Here is a 20,406-nt window from a genome sequence, read left to right on the forward strand (position 1 = left end):
CTCTCTGCAGACTGAAGCTTGGAGAAGTTTGATCATTTGTCCTGACACTTGCATTTGAGGAGCTATATAATATCCTTATCCAGTTGATGAAGTGTGACCCAAACCCGAATTTTTTTAATGCTGCGAATAAAAATTTCCAGTTCACTCGATCAAATGCTTTTTCTGCATCTAGAGAGACTATTGTGGTTTCCAGGTTGTCGATGGTAGAATCGTCTATGAGATTAATTAGCCTGTGAGTGTTAGTGGATGAGTGTCTACCCTTTATGAAACCTGTCTAGTCAGGATGTATTATAAGTGCAGTTATTTTTTCTATTCTTTTGGCGAGGGCTTTACAAATTATTTTGAGGTCTGCATTTATTAGAGTTATTGGGCGGTAGCTGGATGGAAGTATGGGGTCTTTTCCTAGTTTCTGTAGCAGGATAATGTTAGCAGAGTTCATGTGTGGGGATAATCTGCCATTCTGCTTAACTTGTAATACCATTTTGTGAAATGCAGGTGCCAAAACAGTCCAAAATTCTTTGTAGAACTCTGCTGGAAAACCATCTGGTGGCCACCCGGGGCTTTGTTACTAGGCATATGTTGAAGGGCTTCATGGAGTATGGGTGGGTTGGTGCAGGTCCTGGTGCCAGGCTTGTTGCTCTGGGACCTCCAGGGTGTCCGCAGGTGGTTGTTTTCTTTAGGGTGTTGGGGCGTGCGGTGGGCGTTGTGCTTTTCCCCTGTTGGGGGGGTGGCCTGGGTGATGGTGGATCTCAGGCCCGGGCTGCTGCGTCTGGTGTGACCGGGTGGTTTGTTTGTTGTTGTTTGTTTGTTTGTTTGTAGAGGTCCTCCGGAGTGGGGTGGGGTTGGGTTGAGTGGGGTGGGGTTGGGTGCGTACCTTCTGGGGATACAGTCGCTGCAGGCCCCGAGCCTGGTGGACATCAGGCCCTCCTGCCCTGTGTTGGGTCCCAGGTAGTGGGGGTGCATATTGCAGCCAGTCCCCCGGTGTATATCCCCATACCCCTCTCCCTTTTGGCTCCTGTACACAGCACGCTGTGTGCCCGCTGCGCTACACCCCAGCGGAGTCAAGGGAGGGAGGACGTGTGGATGTGTGGATGTATGGGACGTCAAAGTGTGTGTGGTGATGATTGGGCCTGGGTCTGGGACTTGCCATCGCCTAGCCTGCCTGTGCTTCTCCCAATAGGGGGGCGGCGTTGCCTCTCCCCACTGCTCGCAACTTCACCCACCTGTGGGCACGTCGTGACTCCCAGTAACTTGGCCAGGGAAGCTGGGGCAGGCGCTTGACCCACTGCGTGGCTGTCTGTGGTGCTTGGCCCTCCCGGGTATTGGGTGGGGCCTCTGCCGGGGGGTTTTGGGGCGTTTTGGGTTCCTGGGGCCCGGGTCCGTGGCCTGGTGGGGTCGGTGGGCTGTTGTCCCTGGCTCCCGGGGGGCCTCTGCCCTATGCTTATGGGGGCTCTGTCCGGGGGCTTCCACTGCTGTCTACTGGGTGGATGCGTGGTTGTCCCTGCGGTGGGCATCCTGGGTTCTGTGCTCCGTGGGGGCTGCTGGTGGCCTGGGTCTTGTGGGCCTCTCTGCCTGCTTCTGATTGCTTGGGGGGGGCTGTGGATTGTGGCACTCATAACTAAGCACGGTTATCATGTAGGTGTATTGCTCAAACATGTGTTTTTTTCTCATACAAGATTATAAAAAGAAATTTATGTTTGAAACCAGCTTAAACATGGACAAATATGAAGGACAAAGCAGTTTTAACTTGGTTTGAGTGAAGCGATTCATTTTATGGCAATATCTGAAATCTTGACTATCTCCTTAAAAGAAAGCGAATTTCGGATTCCAGAAGAACAAGTGTGGTTCTTTTTCATATAAGGTAATATAAAGAAGTTTATACTCGAAACCAGCTTAGACATGGATAAATAAGAAGGACAAAGCAGTTTTAACTTGGTTGAAGTGAAGGATTTCATTTTACAGCAAAATCCTGAAACGTGCATTACTCCTCATAAGGAGTGTATTGCTCAAACATGTGTTTTTTTCTCATACAAGATTATAAAAAGAAATTTATGTTTGAAACCATCTTAAACATTGACAAATATGAAGGACAAAGCAGTTTTAACTTGGTTTGAGTGAAGCAATTCATTTTATGGCAATATCTGAAATCTTCACTATCTCCTTGAAAGAAAGCGAATTTCGGATTCTAGAAGAACAAGTGTGGTTCTTTCTCATATAAGGTAATATAAAGAAGTTTATACTCGAAACCAGCTTAGACATGGATAAATAAGAAGGACAAAGCAGTTTTAACTTGGTTGAAGTGAAGGATTTCATTTTACAGCAAAATCCTGAAACGTGCATTACTCCTCATAAGGAGTGTATTGCTCAAACATGTGTTGTTTTTTTCTCATACAAGATTATAAAAAGAAATTTATGTTTGAAACCATCTTAAACATTGACAAATATGAAGGACAAAGCAGTTTTAACTGGTTTGAGTGAAGGCAATTCATTTTATGGCAATATCTGAAATCTTCACTATCTCCTTGAAAGAAAGCGAATTTCGGATTCTAGAAGAACAAGTGTGGTTCTTTCTCATATAAGGTAATATAAAGAAGTTTATACTCGAAACCAGCTTAGACATGGATAAATAAGAAGGACAAAGCAGTTTTAACTTGGTTGAAGTGAAGGATTTCATTTTACAGCAAAATCCTGAAACGTGCATTACTCCTCATAAGGAGTGTATTGCTCAAACATGTGTTTTTTTCTCATACAAGATTATAAAAAGAAATTTATGTTTGAAACCATCTTAAACATTGACAAATATGAAGGACAAAGCAGTTTTAACTTGGTTTGAGTGAAGCAATTCATTTTATGGCAATATCTGAAATCTTCACTATCTCCTTGAAAGAAAGCGAATTTCGGATTCTAGAAGAACAAGTGTGGTTCTTTCTCATATAAGGTATATAAAGAAGTTTATCATTGAAACCAGCGTAGACGTGGATAAATATGAAGGACAAAGCAGTTTTAACTTGGTTTAAGTGAAGGAATTCATAGTTAGCAGTTCCTTGATGAGGGATATTTCAGACACCAAAATCCATTTTCTAAAGAGAAATAAAGAGAAAACAACAATCACTTCTGTTAAAGACTGAAAAAGAAATGTCACCCATGAAATCAACAATGCTTTTAGGGACTTCTATAAAACCTTATATTCATCACAAAATGATCCATCAGACAGTAACATAGATCAGTTTCTTAGTAATATCAACCTTCCAAAATTACAAACCGAACAGGCAATGGCTCTGGATTCACCTCTCTCAATAGGAGAACTCCATGAAGCCCTTCAACATATGCCTAGTAACAAAGCCCCGGGTGGCCACCAGATGGTTTTCCAGCAGAGTTCCATCAGGACATCAAGAAGGGCCTGATGTCCCACCAGGCTCGGGGCTTGCAGCGACCATATTCCGGGAGCTACTGTACCCCAGAAAGTACCCACCCCGTCCAACCCCACTCAACCCAACACCATCCCACCCCGGAGGACCTCTACAAAAAAACAAACAAACAACAACAAACAAACACCCGGTCACACCAGACGCAGCAGCCCGGGCCTGAGACCCACCATCACCCAGGCCCCCCCCTCAACAGGGGAAAAGCACCCCCCCCCCACCGCACGCCCCAACACCCTAAAGAAAACAACCACCTGCGGATACCCTGGAGGTCCCAGAGCAACAAGCCTGGCACCAGGACCTGCACCAACCCACCCATACTGTGGCATGTCCAGGGCAACCCAGCCCCCCCGGCGCAAGGCAGCGCCCAGCCACCAGGGCCCAGGCCCAGCACCACCACCCACGCCAGAGCGGCCCAGCCACCCGGTACAGAGCCAGCAGCCACCACCCCAAGGCCCCTAAGGGACCCCGCCCCACACAGCAAGACAGCCCACCCGCAAGCCCCCAAAACTGCCCTCCCAAGCCCGACACACAGTCCCCCCCAGCAATGACCAACCTCCGGTCCCCACGACCCGAGAGACCACCAGACACCCAAAGCCACACAGCCCCCCCCCCCAGCACACACCCAACCGCCCAGAGCGACGGGACAGCAACCCACCACCACCACTATGTGATAAAGCTAATCAACGGGGACCAGAGAGAATGAAATTCAGCCAATTGATGTTTTGAGGAGGCAGACATTGTTTCCATGCTAATATAATCTAAAATAACATTTCTAAACTGCTTAATACACAGGACTATTTTTCGCTTTCCAGTTCATGAGAATAGTTTTCCTTTGCGATACATACACTGCGAGGACCATGCAAACAAGCAGAGAAAAAACAACCACACAAACAAACAAAAACAAGCACAAGTAGTGGCAATCGCATACAACACAACTGTGCATATAGATGACCTGAGGCGACATGGTAATACATCAACTGCTACTGGACTAATGAATGTGTATTGTGTGTGTGTGTGTGAGAACATGCAACACCCATGGCACAGGACCTACATGATAACCGTTCTTACTTATGAGTGTATAAGTGTACACGGCCACAATCCACAGCCCCCCCCAAGCAATCAGAAACAGGCAGAGAGGCCCACAAGACCCAGGCCACCAGCAGCCCCCACGGAGCACAGAACCCAGGATGCCCACCGCAGGGACAACCACGCATCCACCCAGAAGACAGCAGTGGAAGCCCCCGGACAGAGCCCCCATAAGCATAGGGCAGAGGCGCCCGGGAGCCAGGGGCAACAGCCCACCGACCCCACCAGGCCCCAGCCGCCCAGACATGGGCCGTGCACCGGACCCGGCCCCAGGAGCCCGAGCGCCCCAAAACCCCCCCGGCAGAGGCCCCACCCAATACCCGGGAGGGCCAAGCGCCCCAGACAGCCACGCAGTGGGTCAGCGCCTGTCCCAGTGCCCCTGGCCAAGAGCCCCTGGCAGTCAAGACGTGCCCACAGGTGGGTGAAGTCGCGAGGAGTGGGGAGAGGCAACGCCGCCCCCCCCATTGGGAGAAGCACAGGCAGGCCAGGCGACAGCAAGTCCCAGACCCAGGCCCAATCATCACCACACACACTTTCACGTCCCATACATCCACACGTCATCCCTCCCTTGACTCCGCTGGGGTCTAGCACAGTGGGCACACCATGGGGCCAGCAGCCCCCCAGCCACCACAGACCCTGAACCAGCAGAATAATTAATTCCTCCTGGCCACTCCTTCCCGAGCAGCAACCAGGAAGCAGGGGTGTGAGAAGACCCCTCCCCTCACCCTTCTGGCTCTTCAATATTTTCTAATAGTGAGCGATTAAAATTGAGGGGCAGCCAACCTTGTAGAACTGGGAGGGCGGCCCTCTGGGCAGCCTACATACCCAAAGAGCCCCGTCCACCAGATGCCACTCAGTGCAACCACCCCCCAAGACCTAATGTGTGTGTGTGTGTGTGTTTGATAAGTAGTGATGTCTAAGGTGTAATTAAAACAGGGGTGGGGAACTGCAGAGTGCAGCCAAGGGGACCGCCTACGTGGCCCCATCCACTACACCCCACAGAACACACACGCCCCCAAAACCCTTCATGTGTGAGTGTGTGCTGTGTACAGGAGCCAAAAGGGAGAGGGGGTATGGGGATATACACTGGGAGAGCTAGTCTCCCCCAGAGAGGGCAGCCAGGGACTGGCTGCAATAGGCACCCGCTACCTCGGACCCAACACATCAGGACATCAAGAGGGCCTGATGTCCACCAGGCTCGGGGCTTGCAGCGACCCATATTCCGGGAGCTACTGTACCCCCAGAAAGTACCCACCCCGTCCAACCCCACTCAACCCAACACCATCCCACCCCGGAGGACCTCTACAAAAAAACAAACAAACAACAACAAACAAACCACCCGGTCACACCAGACGCAGCAGCCCGGGCCTGAGACCCACCATCACCCAGGCCCCCCCCTCAACAGGGGAAAAGGACCCCCCCCACCGCACGCCCCAACACCCTAAAGAAAACAACCACCTGCGGATACCCTGGAGGTCCCAGAGCAACAAGCCTGGCACCAGGACCTGCACCAACCCACCCATACTGTGGCATGTCCAGGGCAACCCAGCCCCCCCGGGCGCAAGGCAGCGCCCAGCCACCAGGGCCCAGGCCCAGCACCACCACCCACGCCAGAGCGGCCCAGCCACCCAGTACAGAGCCAGCAGCCACACCCCAAGGCCCCTAAGGGACCCCGCCCCACACAGCAAGACAGCCCCACCCGCAAGCCCCCAAAACTGCCCTCCAAGCCCGACACACAGTCCCCCCCAGCAATGACCAACCCGGTCCCCACGACCCGAGAGACCACCAGACACCCAAAGCCACACAGCCCCCCCCCCCCAGCACACACCCAACCGCCCAGAGCGACGGGACAGCAACCCACCACCACCACTATGTGATAAAGCTAATCAGCGGGGACCAGAGAGAATGAAATTCAGCCAATTGATGTTTTGAGGAGGCAGACATTGTTTCCATGCTAATATAATCTAAAATAACGTTTCTAAACTGCTTAATACACAGACTGTTTTTCGCTTTCCAGTTCATGAGAATAGTTTTCTTTGCGATACATAACACTGCGAGGACCATGCAAACAAGCAGAGAAAAAACAAACACACAAACAAACAAAAACAAGCACAAGTAGTGGCAATCGCATACAACACAACTGTGCATATAGATGACCTGAGGCGACATGGTAATACATCAACTGCTACTGGACTAATGAATGTGTATTGTGTGTGTGTGTGTGAGAACATGCAACACCCATGGCACAGGACCTACATGATAACCGTTCTTACTTATGAGTGTATAAGTGTACACGGCCACAATCCACAGCCCCCCCAAGCAATCAGAAACAGGCAGAGAGGCCCACAAGACCCAGGCCACCAGCAGCCCCCACGGAGCACAGAACCCAGGATGCCCACCACAGGGACAACCACGCATCCACCCAGAAGACAGCAGTGGAAGCCCCCGGACAGAGCCCCCATAAGCATAGGGCAGAGGCGCCCGGGAGCCAGGGGCAACAGCCCACCGACCCCACCAGGCCCCAGCCGCCCAGACATGGGCCGTGCACCGGACCCGGCCCCAGGAGCCCGAGCGCCCCAAAACCCCCCGGCAGAGGCCCCACCCAATACCCGGGAGGGCCAAGCGCCCCAGACAGCCACGCAGTGGGTCAGCGCCTGCCCCAGTGCCCCTGGCCAAGAGCCCTGGCAGTCAAGACGTGCCCACAGGTGGGTGAAGTCGCGAGGAGTGGGGAGAGGCAACGCCGCCCCCCCATTGGGAGAAGCACAGGCAGGCCAGGCGACAGCAAGTCCCAGACCCAGGCCCAATCATCACCACACACACTTTCACGTCCCATACATCCACACATCCACACGTCATCCCTCCCTTGACTCCGCTGGGGTCTAGCACAGTGGGCACACCATGGGGCCAGCAGCCCCCCAGCCACCACAGACCCTGAACCAGCAGAATAATTAATTCCTCCTGGCCACTCCTTCCCGAGCAGCAACCAGGAAGCAGGGGTGTGAGAAGACCCCTCCCCTCACCCTTCTGGCTCTTCAATATTTTCTAATAGTGAGCGATTAAAATTGAGGGGCAGCCAACCTTGTAGAACTGGGAGTGCGGCCCTCTGGGCAGCCTACATACCCAAAGAGCCCCGTCCACCAGATGCCACTCAGTGCAACCACCCCCCAAGACCTAATGTGTGTGTGTGTGTTTGATAAGTAGTGATGTCTAAGGTGTAATTAAAACAGGGGCGGGGAACTGCAGAGTGCAGCCAAGGGGACCACCTACGTGGCCCCATCCAATACACCCCACAGAACACACACGCCCCCAAAACTCTTCATGTGTGAGTGTGTGCTGTGTACAGGAGCCAAAAGGGAGAGGGGTATGGGGATATACACTGGGAGAGCTAGTCTCCCCCAGAGAGGGCAGCCAGGGACTGGCTGCAATAGGCACCCGCTACCTCGGACCCAACACATCAAGACATCAAGAGGGCCTGATGTCCACCAGGCTCGGGGCTTGCAGCGACCATATTCCGGGAGCTACTGTACCCCCAGAAAGTACCCACCCCGTCCAACCCCACTCAACCCAACCCCATCCCAGCCCGGAGGACCTCTACAAAAAAACAAACAAACAACAACAAACAAACCACCCGGTCACACCAGACGCAGCAGCCCGGGCCTGAGACCCACCATCACCCAGGCCCCCCCCCCTCAACAGGGGAAAAGCACCCCCCCCACCGCACGCCCCAACACCCTAAAGAAAACAACCACCTGCGGACACCCTGGAGGTCCCAGAGCAACAAGCCTGGCACCAGGACCTGCACCAACCCACCCATACTGTGGCATGTCCAGGGCAACCCAGCCACCAGGGCCCAGGCCCAGCACCACCACCCACGCCAGAGCGGCCCAGCCACCCGGTACAGAGCCAGCAGCCACCACCCCAAGGCCCCTAAGGGACCCCGCCCCACACAGCAAGACAGCCCCACCCGCAAGCCCCCAAAACTGCCCTCCAAGCCCGACACACAGTCCCCCCCAGCAATGACCAACCCGGTCCCCACGACCCGAGAGACCACCAGACGCCCAAAGCCACACAGCCCCCCCCCCAGCACACACCCAACCGCCCAGAGCGATGGGACAGCAACCCACCACCACCACTATGTGATAAAGCTAATCAGCGGGGACCAGAGAGAATGAAATTCAGCCAATTGATGTTTTGAGGAGGCAGACATTGTTTCCATGCTAATATAACTCTCCCAGTGTATATCCCCATACCCCTCTCCCTTTTGGCTCCTGTACACAGCACGCTGTGTGCCCGCTGCGCTACACCCCAGCGGAGTCAAGGGAGGGAGGACGTGTGGATGTGTGGATGTATGGGACGTCAAAGTGTGTGTGGTGATGATTGGGCCTGGGTCTGGGACTTGCTGTCGCCTGGCCTGCCTGTGCTTCTCCCAATGGGGGGGGCGGCGTTGCCTCTCCCCACTCCTCGCGACTTCACCCACCTGTGGGCACGTCTTGACTGCCAGGGCTCTTGGCCAGGGGCACTGAGGCAGGCGCTGACCCACTGCATGGCTGTCTGGGGCGCTTGGCCCTCCCGGGTATTGGGTGGGGCCTCTGCCGGGGGGTTTTGGGGCGCTCGGGCTCCTGGGGCCGGGTCCGGTGCACGGCCCATGTCTGGGCGGCTGGGGCCTGGTGGGGTCGGTGGGCTGTTGCCCCTGGCTCCCGGGCGCCTCTGCCCTATGCTTATGGGGGCTCTGTCCGGGGGCTTCCACTGCTGTCTTCTGGGTGGATGCGTGGTTGTCCCTGCGGTGGGTATCCTGGGTTCTGTGCTCCGTGGGGGCTGCTGGTGGCCTGGGTCTTGTGGGCCTCTCTGCCTGTTTCTGATTGCTTGGGGGGGCTGTGGATTGTGGCCGTGTACACTTATACACTCATAAGTAAGAACGGTTATCATGTAGGTCCTGTGCCATGGGTGTTGCATGTTCTCACACACACACACACACACACAATACACATTCATTAGTGCAGTAGCAGTTGATGTATTACCATGTCGCCTCAGGTCATCTATATGCACAGTTGTGTTGTATGCGATTGCCACTACTTGTGCTTGTTTTTGTTTGTTTGTGTGTTTGTTTTTTCTCTGCTTGTTTGCATGGTCCTCGCAGTGTTATGTATCGCAAAGAAAACTATTCTCATGACCTGGAAAGCGAAAAACAGTCTGTGTATTAAGCAGTTTAGAAATGTTATTTTAGATTATATTAGCATGGAAACAATGTCTGCCTCCTCAAAACATCAATTGGCTGAATTTCATTCTCTCTGGTCCCCGCTGATTAGCTTTATCACATAGTGGTGGTGGTGGGTTGCTGTCCCGTCGCTCTGGGCGGTTGGGTGTGTGCTGGGGGGGGGCTGTGTGGCTTTGGGCGTCTGGTGGTCTCTCGGGTCGTGGGGACCGGGTTGGTCATTGCTGGGGGGGACTGTGTGTCGGGCTTGGAGGGCAGTTTTGGGGGCTTGCGGGTGGGGCTGTCTTGCTGTGTGGGGCGGGGTCCCTTAGGGGCCTTGGGGTGGTGGCTGCTGGCTCTGTACCGGGTGGCTGGGCCGCTCTGGCGTGGGTGGTGGTGCTGGGCCTGGGCCCTGGTGGCTGGGCGCTGCCTTGCGCCCGGGGGGGCTGGGTTGCCCTGGACATGCCACAGTATGGGTGGGTTGGTGCAGGTCCTGGTGCCAGGCTTGTTGCTCTGGGACCTCCAGGGTGTCCGCAGGTGGTTGTTTTCTTTAGGGTGTTGGGGCGTGCGGTGGGGGGGGTGCTTTTCCCCTGTTGAGGGGGGTGCCTGGGTGATGGTGGGTCTCGGCCCGGGCTGCTGCGTCTGGTGTGACCGGGTGGTTTGTTTGTTTTTTTGTAGAGGTCCTCCGGGGTGGGATGGGGTTGGGCGGGGTGGGTACCTTCTGGGGGTACAGTAGCTCCCGGAATATGGTCGCTGCAAGCCCCGAGCCTGGTGGACATCAGGCCCTCCTGCCCTGTGCTGGGTCCCAGGTAGCGGGGGTGCCTATTGCAGCCAGTCCCTGGCTGCCTTCATACCCTCTCCCTTTTGGCTCCTGTACACAGCACACACTCACACATGAAGGGTTTTGGGGGGCGTGTGTGTTCTGTGGGGTGTAGTGGATGGGGCCACGTAGGTGGTCCCCTTGGCTGCACTCTGCAGTTCCCCGCCCCTGTTTTAATTACACCTTAGACATCACTACTTATCAAACACACACACACACATTAGGTCTTGGGGGGTGGTTGCACTGAGTGGCATCTGGTGGACGGGGCTCTTTGGGTATGTAGGCTGCCCAGAGGGCCGCGCTCCCAGTTCTACAAGGTTGGCTGCCCCTCAATTTTAATCGCTCACTATTAGAAAATATTGAAGAGCCAGAAGGGTGAGGGGAGGGGTCTTCTCACACCCCTGCTTCCTGGTTGCTGCTCGGGAAGGAGTGGCCAGCAGGAATTAATTATTCTGCTGGTTCAGGGTCTGTGGTGGCTGGGGGGCTGCTGGCCCCATGGTGTGCCCACTGTGCTAGACCCCAGCGGAGTCAAGGGAGGGATGACGTGTGGATGTATGGGACGTGAAAGTGTGTGTGGTGATGATTGGGCCTGGGTCTGGGACTTGCTGTCGCCTGGCCTGCCTGTGCTTCTCCCAATGGGGGGGTGGCGTTGCCTCTCCCCACTCCTCGCGACTTCACCCACCTGTGGGCACGTCTTGACTGCCAGGGCTCTTGGCCAGGGGCACTGAGGCAGGCGCTGACCCACTGCATGGCTGTCTGGGGCGCTTGGCCCTCCCGGGTATTGGGTGGGGCCTCTGCCGGGGGGTTTTGGGGCGCTCGGGCTCCTGGGGCCGGGTCCGGTGCACGGCCCATGTCTGGGCGGCTGGGGCCTGGTGGGGTCGGTGGGCTGTTGCCCCTGGCTCCCGGGCGCCTCTGCCCTATGCTTATGGGGGCTCTGTCCGGGGGCTTCCACTGCTGTCTTCTGGGTGGATGCGTGGTTGTCCCTGCGGTGGGTATCCTGGGTTCTGTGCTCCGTGGGGGCTGCTGGTGGCCTGGGTCTTGTGGGCCTCTCTGCCTGTTTCTGATTGCTTGGGGGGGCTGTGGATTGTGGCCGTGTACACTTATACACTCATAAGTAAGAACGGTTATCATGTAGGTCCTGTGCCATGGGTGTTGCATGTTCTCACACACACACACACACACACACAATACACATTCATTAGTCCAGTAGCAGTTGATGTATTACCATGTCGCCTCAGGTCATCTATATGCACAGTTGTGTTGTATGCGATTGCCACTACTTGTGCTTGTTTTTGTTTGTTTGTGTGTTTGTTTTTTCTCTGCTTGTTTGCATGGTCCTCGCAGTGTTATGTATCGCAAAGAAAACTATTCTCATGACCTGGAAAGCGAAAAACAGTCTGTGTATTAAGCAGTTTAGAAATGTTATTTTAGATTATATTAGCATGGAAACAATGTCTGCCTCCTCAAAACATCAATTGGCTGAATTTCATTCTCTCTGGTCCCCGCTGATTAGCTTTATCACATAGTGGTGGTGGTGGGTTGCTGTCCCGTCGCTCTGGGCGGTTGGGTGTGTGCTGGGGGGGGCTGTGTGGCTTTGGGCGTCTGGTGGTCTCTCGGGTCGTGGGGACCGGGTTGGTCATTGCTGGGGGGGACTGTGTGTCGGGCTTGGAGGGCAGTTTTGGGGGCTTGCGGGTGGGGCTGTCTTGCTGTGTGGGGCGGGGTCCCTTAGGGGCCTTGGGGTGGTGGCTGCTGGCTCTGTACCGGGTGGCCGGGCCGCTCTGGCGTGGGTGGTAGTGCTGGGCCTGGGACCTGGTGGCTGGGCGCTGCCTTGCGCCCGGGGGGGCTGGGTTGCCCTGGACATGCCACAGTATGGGTGGGTTAGTGCAGGTCCTGGTGCCAGGCTTGTTGCTCTGGGACCTCCAGGGTGTCCGCAGGTGGTTGTTTTCTTTAGGGTGTTGGGGCGTGCGGTGGGGGGGTTGCTTTTCCCCTGATGGGGGGGGGCCAGGGTGATGGTGGGTCTCAGGCCCGGGCTGCTGCGTCTGGTGTGACCGGGTGGTTTATTTGTTGTTGTTTGTGTGTTTGTTTGTAGAGGTCCTCCGGGGTGGGGTGGGGTTGGGTTGAGTGGGGTGGGGCGGGGTGGGTACCTTCTGGGGGTACAGTAGCTCCCGGAATATGGTCGCTGCAAGCCCCGAGCCTGGTGGACATCAGGCCCTCCTGCCCTGTGCTGGGTCCCAGGTAGCGGGGGTGCCTATTGCTGCCAGTCCCTGGCTGCCCTCTCCGGGGGAGAGTAGCTCTCCCGGTGTATATCCCCATACCCTCTCCCTTTTGGCTCCTGTACACAGCACACACTCACACATGAAGGGTTTTGGGGGGCGTGTGTGTTCTGTGGGGTGTAGTGGATGGGGCCACGTAAGTGGTCCCCTTGGCTGCACTCTGCAGTTCCCCGCCCCTGTTTTAATTACACCTTAGACATCACTACTTATCAAACACACACACACACATTAGGTCTTGGGGGGTGGTTGCACTGAGTGGCATCTGGTGGACGGGGCTCTTTGGGTATGTAGGCTGCCCAGAGGGCCGCGCTCCCAGTTCTACAAGGTTGGCTGCCCCTCAATTTTAATCGCTCACTATTAGAAAATATTGAAGAGCCAGAAGGGTGAGGGGAGGGGTCTTCTCACACCCCTGCTTCCTGGTTGCTGCTCGGGAAGGAGTGGCCAGCAGGAATTAATTATTCTGCTGGTTCAGGGTCTGTGGTGGCTGGGGGGCTGCTGGCCCCATGGTGTGCCCACTGTGCTAGACCCCAGCGGAGTCAAGGGAGGGATGACGTGTGGATGTATGGGACGTGAAAGTGTGTGTGGTGATGATTGGGCCTGGGTCTGGGACTTGCTGTCGCCTGGCCTGCCTGTGCTTCTCCCAATGGGGGGGCGGCGTTGCCTCTCCCCACTCCTCGCGACTTCACCCACCTGTGGGCACGTCTTGACTGCCAGGGCTCTTGGCCAGGGGCACTGAGGCAGGCGCTGACCCACTGCATGGCTGTCTGGGGCGCTTGGCCCTCCCGGGTATTGGGTGGGGCCTCTGCCGGGGGGTTTTGGGGCGCTCGGGCTCCTGGGGCCGGGTCCGGTGCACGGCCCATGTCTGGGCTGCTGGGGCCTGGTGGGGTCGGTGGGCTGTTGCCCCTGGCTCCCGGGCGCCTCTGCCCTATGCTTATGGGGGCTCTGTCCGGGGGCTTCCACTGCTGTCTTCTGGGTGGATGCGTGGTTGTCCCTACGGTGGGTATCCTGGGTTCTGTGCTCCGTGGGGGCTGCTGGTGGCCTGGGTCTTGTGGGCCTCTCTGCCTGTTTCTGATTGCTTGGGGGGGCTGTGGATTGTGGCCGTGTACACTTATACACTCATAAGTAAGAACGGTTATCATGTAGGTCCTGTGCCATGGGTGTTGCATGTTCTCACACACACACACACACAATACACATTCATTAGTCCAGTAGCAGTTGATGTATTACCATGTCGCCTCAGGTCATCTATATGCACAGTTGTGTTGTATGCGATTGCCACTACTTGTGCTTGTTTTTGTTTGTTTGTGTGTTTGTTTTTTCTCTGCTTGTTTGCATGGTCCTCGCAGTGTTATGTATCGCAAAGAAAACTATTCTCATGACCTGGAAAGCGAAAAACAGTCTGTGTATTAAGCAGTTTAGAAATGTTATTTTAGATTATATTAGCATGGAAACAATGTCTGCCTCCTCAAAACATCAATTGGCTGAATTTCATTCTCTCTGGTCCCCGCTGATTAGCTTTATCACATAGTGGTGGTGGTGGGTTGCTGTCCCGTCGCTCTGGGCGGTTGGGTGTGTGCTGGGGGGGGCTGTGTGGCTTTGGGCGTCTGGTGGTCTCTCGGGTCGTGGGGACCGGGTTGGTCATTGCTGGGGGGGACTGTGTGTCGGGCTTGGAGGGCAGTTTTGGGGGCTTGCGGGTGGGGATGTCTTGCTGTGTGGGGCGGGGTCCCTTAGGGGCCTTGGGGTGGTGGCTGCTGGCTCTGTAGCGGGTGGCTGGGCCGCTCTGGCGTGGGTGGTGGTGCTGGGCCTGGGCCCTGGTGGCTGGGCGCTGCCTTGCGCCCGGGGGGGCTGGGTTGCCCTGGACATGCCACAGTATGGGTGGGTTGGTGCAGGTCCTGGTGCCAGGCTTGTTGCTCTGGGACCTCCAGGGTATCCGCAGGTGGTTGTTTTCTTTAGGGTGTTGGGGCGTGCGGTGGGGGGGTTGCTTTTCCTCTGTTGAGGGGGGGGCCTGGGTGATGGTGGGTCTCAGGCCCGGGCTGCTGCGTCTGGTGTGACCGGGTGGTTTGTTTGTTTTTTTGTAGAGGTCCTCCGGGGTGGGATGGGGTTGGGTTGAGTGGGGTTGGGCGGGGTGGGTACCTTCTGGGGGTACAGTAGCTCCCGGAATATGGTCGCTGCAAGCCCCGAGCCTGGTGGACATCAGGCCCTCCTGCCCTGTGCTGGGTCCCAGGTAACGGGGGTGCCTATTGCAGCCAGGCCCTGGCAGCCCTCTCCGGGGGAGAGTAGCCCCCCCGGTGTATATCCCCATACCCTCTCCCTTTTGGCTCCTGTACACAGCACACACTCACACATGAAGGGTTTTGGGGGGCGTGTGTGTTCTGTGGGGTGTAGTGGATGGGGCCACGTAGGTGGTCCCCTTGGCTGCACTCTGCAGTTCCCCGCCCCTGTTTTAATTACACCTTAGACATCACTACTTATCAAACACACACACACACATTAGGTCTTGGGGGGTGGTTGCACTGAGTGGCATCTGGTGGACGGGGCTCTTTGGGTATGTAGGCTGCCCAGAGGGCCGCGCTCCCAGTTCTACAAGGTTGGCTGCCCCTCAATTTTAATCGCTCACTATTAGAAAATATTGAAGAGCCAGAAGGGTGAGGGGAGGGGTCTTCTCACACCCCTGCTTCCTGGTTGCTGCTCGGGAAGGAGTGGCCAGGAGGAATTAATTATTCTGCTGGTTCAGGGTCTGTGGTGGCTGGGGGGCTGCTGGCCCCATGGTGTGCCCACTGTGCTAGACCCCAGCGGAGTCAAGGGAGGGATGACGTGTGGATGTATGGGACGTGAAAGTGTGTGTGGTGATGATTGGGCCTGGGTCTGGGACTTGCTGTCGCCTGGCCTGCCTGTGCTTCTCCCAATGGGGGGGCGGCGTTGCCTCTCCCCACTCCTCGCGACTTCACCCACCTGTGGGCACGTCTTGACTGCCAGGGCTCTTGGCCAGGGGCACTGAGGCAGGCGCTGACCCACTGCATGGCTGTCTGGGGCGCTTGGCCCTCCCGGGTATTGGGTGGGGCCTCTGCCGGGGGGTTTTGGGGCGCTCGGGCTCCTGGGGCCGGGTCCGGTGCACGGCCCATGTCTGGGCGGCTGGGGCCTGGTGGGGTCGGTGGGCTGTTGCCCCTGGCTCCCGGGCGCCTCTGCCCTATGCTTATGGGGGCTCTGTCCGGGGGCTTCCACTGCTGTCTTCTGGGTGGATGCGTGGTTGTCCCTGCGGTGGGTATCCTGGGTTCTGTGCTCCGTGGGGGCTGCTGGTGGCCTGGGTCTTGTGGGCCTCTCTGCCTGTTTCTGATTGCTTGGGGGGGCTGTGGATTGTGGCCGTGTACACTTATACACTCATAAGTAAGAACGGTTATCATGTAGGTCCTGTGCCATGGGTGTTGCATGTTCTCACACACACACACACACACACACAATACACATTCATTAGTCCAGTAGCAGTTGATGTATTACCATGTCGCCTCAGGTCATCTATATGCACAGTTGTGTTGTATGCGATTGCCACTACTTGTGCTTGTTTTTGTTTGTTTGTGTGTTTGTTTTTTCTCTGCTTGTTTGCATGGTCCTCGCAGTGTTATGTATCGCAAAGAAAACTATTCTCATGACCTGGAAAGCGAAAAACAGTCTGTGTATTAAGCAGTTTAGAAATGTTATTTTAGATTATATTAGCATGGAAACAATGTCTGCCTCCTCAAAACATCAATTGGCTGAATTTCATTCTCTCTGGTCCCCGCTGATTAGCTTTATCACATAGTGGTGGTGGTGGGTTGCTGTCCCGTCGCTCTGGGCGGTTGGGTGTGTGCTGGGGGGGGCTGTGTGGCTTTGGGCGTCTGGTGGTCTCTCGGGTCGTGGGGACCGGGTTGGTCATTGCTGGGGGGGACTGTGTGTCGGGCTTGGAGGGCAGTTTTGGGGGCTTGCGGGTGGGGCTGTCTTGCTGTGTGGGGCGGGGTCCCTTAGGGGCCTTGGGGTGGTGGCTGCTGGCTCTGTACCGGGTGGCCGGGCCGCTCTGGCGTGGGTGGTAGTGCTGGGCCTGGGACCTGGTGGCTGGGCGCTGCCTTGCGCCCGGGGGGGCTGGGTTGCCCTGGACATGCCACAGTATGGGTGGGTTAGTGCAGGTCCTGGTGCCAGGCTTGTTGCTCTGGGACCTCCAGGGTGTCCGCAGGTGGTTGTTTTCTTTAGGGTGTTGGGGCGTGCGGTGGGGGGGTTGCTTTTCCCCTGATGGGGGGGGGCCAGGGTGATGGTGGGTCTCAGGCCCGGGCTGCTGCGTCTGGTGTGACCGGGTGGTTTATTTGTTGTTGTTTGTGTGTTTGTTTGTAGAGGTCCTCCGGGGTGGGGTGGGGTTGGGTTGAGTGGGGTGGGGCGGGGTGGGTACCTTCTGGGGGTACAGTAGCTCCCGGAATATGGTCGCTGCAAGCCCCGAGCCTGGTGGACATCAGGCCCTCCTGCCCTGTGCTGGGTCCCAGGTAGCGGGGGTGCCTATTGCTGCCAGTCCCTGGCTGCCCTCTCCGGGGGAGAGTAGCTCTCCCGGTGTATATCCCCATACCCTCTCCCTTTTGGCTCCTGTACACAGCACACACTCACACATGAAGGGTTTTGGGGGGCGTGTGTGTTCTGTGGGGTGTAGTGGATGGGGCCACGTAAGTGGTCCCCTTGGCTGCACTCTGCAGTTCCCCGCCCCTGTTTTAATTACACCTTAGACATCACTACTTATCAAACACACACACACACATTAGGTCTTGGGGGGTGGTTGCACTGAGTGGCATCTGGTGGACGGGGCTCTTTGGGTATGTAGGCTGCCCAGAGGGCCGCGCTCCCAGTTCTACAAGGTTGGCTGCCCCTCAATTTTAATCGCTCACTATTAGAAAATATTGAAGAGCCAGAAGGGTGAGGGGAGGGGTCTTCTCACACCCCTGCTTCCTGGTTGCTGCTCGGGAAGGAGTGGCCAGCAGGAATTAATTATTCTGCTGGTTCAGGGTCTGTGGTGGCTGGGGGGCTGCTGGCCCCATGGTGTGCCCACTGTGCTAGACCCCAGCGGAGTCAAGGGAGGGATGACGTGTGGATGTATGGGACGTGAAAGTGTGTGTGGTGATGATTGGGCCTGGGTCTGGGACTTGCTGTCGCCTGGCCTGCCTGTGCTTCTCCCAATGGGGGGGCGGCGTTGCCTCTCCCCACTCCTCGCGACTTCACCCACCTGTGGGCACGTCTTGACTGCCAGGGCTCTTGGCCAGGGGCACTGAGGCAGGCGCTGACCCACTGCATGGCTGTCTGGGGCGCTTGGCCCTCCCGGGTATTGGGTGGGGCCTCTGCCGGGGGGTTTTGGGGCGCTCGGGCTCCTGGGGCCGGGTCCGGTGCACGGCCCATGTCTGGGCTGCTGGGGCCTGGTGGGGTCGGTGGGCTGTTGCCCCTGGCTCCCGGGCGCCTCTGCCCTATGCTTATGGGGGCTCTGTCCGGGGGCTTCCACTGCTGTCTTCTGGGTGGATGCGTGGTTGTCCCTACGGTGGGTATCCTGGGTTCTGTGCTCCGTGGGGGCTGCTGGTGGCCTGGGTCTTGTGGGCCTCTCTGCCTGTTTCTGATTGCTTGGGGGGGCTGTGGATTGTGGCCGTGTACACTTATACACTCATAAGTAAGAACGGTTATCATGTAGGTCCTGTGCCATGGGTGTTGCATGTTCTCACACACACACACACACAATACACATTCATTAGTCCAGTAGCAGTTGATGTATTACCATGTCGCCTCAGGTCATCTATATGCACAGTTGTGTTGTATGCGATTGCCACTACTTGTGCTTGTTTTTGTTTGTTTGTGTGTTTGTTTTTTCTCTGCTTGTTTGCATGGTCCTCGCAGTGTTATGTATCGCAAAGAAAACTATTCTCATGACCTGGAAAGCGAAAAACAGTCTGTGTATTAAGCAGTTTAGAAATGTTATTTTAGATTATATTAGCATGGAAACAATGTCTGCCTCCTCAAAACATCAATTGGCTGAATTTCATTCTCTCTGGTCCCCGCTGATTAGCTTTATCACATAGTGGTGGTGGTGGGTTGCTGTCCCGTCGCTCTGGGCGGTTGGGTGTGTGCTGGGGGGGGCTGTGTGGCTTTGGGCGTCTGGTGGTCTCTCGGGTCGTGGGGACCGGGTTGGTCATTGCTGGGGGGGACTGTGTGTCGGGCTTGGAGGGCAGTTTTGGGGGCTTGCGGGTGGGGATGTCTTGCTGTGTGGGGCGGGGTCCCTTAGGGGCCTTGGGGTGGTGGCTGCTGGCTCTGTAGCGGGTGGCTGGGCCGCTCTGGCGTGGGTGGTGGTGCTGGGCCTGGGCCCTGGTGGCTGGGCGCTGCCTTGCGCCCGGGGGGGCTGGGTTGCCCTGGACATGCCACAGTATGGGTGGGTTGGTGCAGGTCCTGGTGCCAGGCTTGTTGCTCTGGGACCTCCAGGGTATCCGCAGGTGGTTGTTTTCTTTAGGGTGTTGGGGCGTGCGGTGGGGGGGTGCTTTTCCTCTGTTGAGGGGGGGGCCTGGGTGATGGTGGGTCTCAGGCCCGGGCTGCTGCGTCTGGTGTGACCGGGTGGTTTGTTTGTTTTTTTGTAGAGGTCCTCCGGGGTGGGATGGGGTTGGGTTGAGTGGGGTTGGGCGGGGTGGGTACCTTCTGGGGGTACAGTAGCTCCCGGAATATGGTCGCTGCAAGCCCCGAGCCTGGTGGACATCAGGCCCTCCTGCCCTGTGCTGGGTCCCAGGTAACGGGGGTGCCTATTGCAGCCAGGCCTTGGCAGCCCTCTCCGGGGGAGAGTAGCCCCCCCGGTGTATATCCCCATACCCTCTCCCTTTTGGCTCCTGTACACAGCACACACTCACACATGAAGGGTTTTGGGGGGCGTGTGTGTTCTGTGGGGTGTAGTGGATGGGGCCACGTAGGTGGTCCCCTTGGCTGCACTCTGCAGTTCCCCGCCCCTGTTTTAATTACACCTTAGACATCACTACTTATCAAACACACACACACACATTAGGTCTTGGGGGGTGGTTGCACTGAGTGGCATCTGGTGGACGGGGCTCTTTGGGTATGTAGGCTGCCCAGAGGGCCGCGCTCCCAGTTCTACAAGGTTGGCTGCCCCTCAATTTTAATCGCTCACTATTAGAAAATATTGAAGAGCCAGAAGGGTGAGGGGAGGGGTCTTCTCACACCCCTGCTTCCTGGTTGCTGCTCGGGAAGGAGTGGCCAGGAGGAATTAATTATTCTGCTGGTTCAGGGTCTGTGGTGGCTGGGGGGCTGCTGGCCCCATGGTGTGCCCACTGTGCTAGACCCCAGCGGAGTCAAGGGAGGGATGACGTGTGGATGTATGGGACGTGAAAGTGTGTGTGGTGATGATTGGGCCTGGGTCTGGGACTTGCTGTCGCCTGGCCTGCCTGTGCTTCTCCCAATGGGGGGGCGGCGTTGCCTCTCCCCACTCCTCGCGACTTCACCCACCTGTGGGCACGTCTTGACTGCCAGGGCTCTTGGCCAGGGGCACTGAGGCAGGCGCTGACCCACTGCATGGCTGTCTGGGGCGCTTGGCCCTCCCGGGTATTGGGTGGGGCCTCTGCC

This window comes from Leuresthes tenuis, unplaced genomic scaffold (genome assembly GCF_036924035.1).
Source record: "Leuresthes tenuis unplaced genomic scaffold, fLeuTen1.0.hap1 SCAF_1, whole genome shotgun sequence".
Taxonomy (NCBI): domain Eukaryota; kingdom Metazoa; phylum Chordata; class Actinopteri; order Atheriniformes; family Atherinopsidae; genus Leuresthes; species Leuresthes tenuis.